Source organism: Sinocyclocheilus rhinocerous, unplaced genomic scaffold, assembly GCF_001515625.1.
Source record: "Sinocyclocheilus rhinocerous isolate Xijiao unplaced genomic scaffold, SAMN03320098_v1.1 scaffold542, whole genome shotgun sequence".
Lineage (NCBI taxonomy): Eukaryota > Metazoa > Chordata > Actinopteri > Cypriniformes > Cyprinidae > Sinocyclocheilus > Sinocyclocheilus rhinocerous.
The window spans coordinates 355,018-358,520 of NW_015638928.1; positions in this window are offsets into that span (position 1 = coordinate 355,018).

Below are 3,503 nucleotides of genomic sequence, written 5' to 3' on the forward strand. Positions count from 1 at the left end.
TGTTAGGTTAGGTTTAGGTTATACAGTAGTATTTATAACTAGCTGTATATAAAACCAATAGAAGTCTGGAATAGCCCCATTTACAGTGTTATATAGCGACAGATCAGAAGTGTGCTCTAGGTAGGTTTATCTGTTTAGTAAGGGTTAACTCAGGAGGTGAAGATAAATAGTTTGAATAGAGTGTGGAGTCTTGCTTCTGTTGTCTCTCTGTCTCCAGGGATGTGGACTGTCACCAGAGAGAGAGAGAGAGAGAGACAGTGAGGGAGGGGCTCAGAGCAGCAAGATCTATTCCTGTAACCCTCTTTAATTAACATGTAGTGTTTCTACAGTATTTTGTTCTTATGTTTTTTTTTATTACTGCAGATCGATTTATCCATCCGTCCATCTGTAAAAAAAATAAATAAAATAATAGTAATAATACAATAAAAAAATTCATAACATTTGGATAAAAAATACTACTATTAAGTCTACTACTAATAACAATACAAAATGGTCAAAGGATTGGTGAGCTGCTGGGTTAATGAATATTAATAACGTTTTCTGCATTCGCTTGAACTGATTTGCTGAAATCAAAACAGGGACGGTAGTTGGTGAGTGCCAGCCAATGAGATTGGTGTTTGTTTATAAGTTCCACCAACTACTGAAGGAACCATTTTCCTTCTACTGATAATACCAATTTATGAATAATTCTAAATGAGCTGCTAAAATATATTTCTGCATAGTATTTTGACAGAAATATACAACAGAAAATATTATTTACATTTAGTGCATCAATTCTGCATGGTATGTTAGAGTATGACTCTCTCGCTCCATCTGTCTAACATGTGTGAGAGAAACACTGAACACTTTCAACCAAGCAACAGCAAGACAGGCACCTTCACACTAGACTTTACAGTGCGTCAAATATGCTGCGCACCTACTGATAAGAATTGAAAAAGTGTGCTTTAATCTCAAGCACAAAGTCAGAGTGTTCAGCGAGTTAAACTATATCTGTGTTAAACTTATACTTAACCTCTAACTCCCAAACTGGTGAGTGAAATCTAACAATTTATTAGCCAGTGGGTAATGTTATACATTATTTACTCACCCAGCATTAAAGTTTAGTCACATATGCAAGCGATTTATTCGCATTGTAGAAGTTTGCAGGACAGTGCAGAATATACATGAGAGATAAATTTACTATTAGAATATTATATACAAATGATGATTGGATTATAACGTTTAAAATCATCAATAAGCTTTGTTAATGGTAACTGGTTCCATGACTGCACTCAAATTTACTCCACAGGACCTATTCAGGCTGCTGAATTTAAGAACTGAGTAACAGGCTAGTAGGTAAATATCACATTTTATACTAAAATAAATTTCCTTAAAGGGGTCATATGATGCGATTTCAATTTTTCCTTTCTCTTTGGAGTGTTACAAGCTCTTGGTGCATAAAGAAGATCTGTAAAGTTGCAAACACTAAAGTCTCAAAACCAAAGAGATATTCTTTATAAAAGTTAAGAGTTAACCACGCCTACCTAAAACGGCTCGTTCTAACACGCCCCAACATAAGGTATTCGGCCAATCACAACGCATTGGATATCTGGCCAATCAGAGCACACCTCGCTTTTCAGACCGATTAGTTTTGTAAAAATCGACGCGTTTCAAAAAGGCGGGGCATAGAGGAGAAACAATAATGTACGGTATGTGGAAAATAATGTTTTTTTTTTACTTTAAACCGCATAAACACATTTCATTACACCAAATACACAAAATAATGTTCTTTTTAGCAGCATCATATGACCCCTTTAAGTAACAATTAATTCATGTTCCTTTATTAGACTATGGAAACATATTTTATCAGATTCAACATACCTTGAACTTGTATTTTTTTGGATCTGGCAGCTTTGAGTAAGAGGTTCTTATCCTTTATGTCTCTAGAAGAAGTCCTGGCTGCTGTAGCGGTATTTAGTGATGAGTGACTTTTGATGAGGTCCACACTGATTACACAGGTGTATATAATCAAGCACCTCGCCATGCAGTCTTCATTTACACACATTTGTGAAAAAAGGGTCATGAATTCTGTGATGCCACCTTTGCAATAAGTCAGTTCATGAAATTTAGTCTCTGCCAGATATTCCAAAGTCAACTGTAAGTGGTATTAATGGAAGTAGAAGTGTTTAGGTACAGCAGCAACTCAACCATGAGGTGGAAGACCAGTCACAGAGCAGGTCATCGAGTGCTGAGGTGCCTGGTGTGAAAAAGTCGCCAATGCTCTGCTGATTCTATAGCTGAAAATTTCCAAACTTCCACTGGCATTAATAATCCTCTCAAAAACTGTGCGGCGGGAACTTCATGGAATTGTTTTCTATGGCCAAGCAGCTGCATGCAAGTCTCACAATCACCAAGTACAATGGCAAGAGTGAGATGGAGTGGTGTAAACCATGCTGACAATGGACTCTGGAGCAGTGGAAACCTGTTCTGTGGAGTCATGAATCATACTTCTCTGTTCGGCAGTCTAATGGGTGAGTCTAGGTTTTCTGGATACCAGGAGAACGTTACCTGCCTGACTGCATCCTGACAACTGTTTGGTGAAGTTTGGAGGAGGAGGAGGGATAATGGTATGGGGCTGTTTTTCAGGGGGTTGGGCGAGCCCCTTCAAATCATAATGCTTCAGCATACCAAGACATGGAAGTCCCTTTTCTATTACACCTTGCGTTCCATTCGGAAGGGCTCATCCCTATGCCCTAATTCCTTCAAAGTGTTTACCATCCGGAGTGAGAGCTTTGAAGGGTTGAAGGGTGTAGGGGACCAAACAACTGTTCCTTGAAGTGCCCTTCTGCGTCATCATCCCATACCCATATGGAGGCGCCGTCATCATGGAAAGAATCAGCGCAAAGAATCATGGGGGCCGAAGTGTCCATCAGTTGTACCCTTCGAAATCCTTCATTCCGAAGGGCCCTTTGAAGTGGCCAGTTTTGAGCACTTCGGTTTAGAACGACCCTTCAATATGGCGGCCATGATTGTTTTCACTTCGAAGTGCCCTTCGGAGGGCATTATATCCCGTTTGCACAAATCAAGGTCCATAAAAATTAGTTCTATGTGGAAGAGCCCACACAGAGCCCCAACACGTTGGATGAACTGGTACAGAGATTGTGACCCTCTCATCCAACATCAGTGTCTGACTTTAAAAAAAAAAAAAACGGAATAAATGGACAAAATTCCCATCAAATCAGAAACAGATATCTATCTATCTATCTATCTATCTATCTATCTATTAGGGATGGGCGATATCTTATCGTTTGCGATATACCGGTAAAAATTCTCCCCACGATAAGAATTAGTCTTCCCGCGATAATAACGATAAAGTCTAGTTGTTGACATATTTCTGTGTGCGACAGTGAGGAGCGACATCGCGGAAGGCGGACGTGAAATTGAGGAGGAGAAGCCTATATCGCTAAATGAGGAGCTCGAGCTGTAACTGGTTTGGTTAGGGCTGTACAGTGCACAAAAAAATC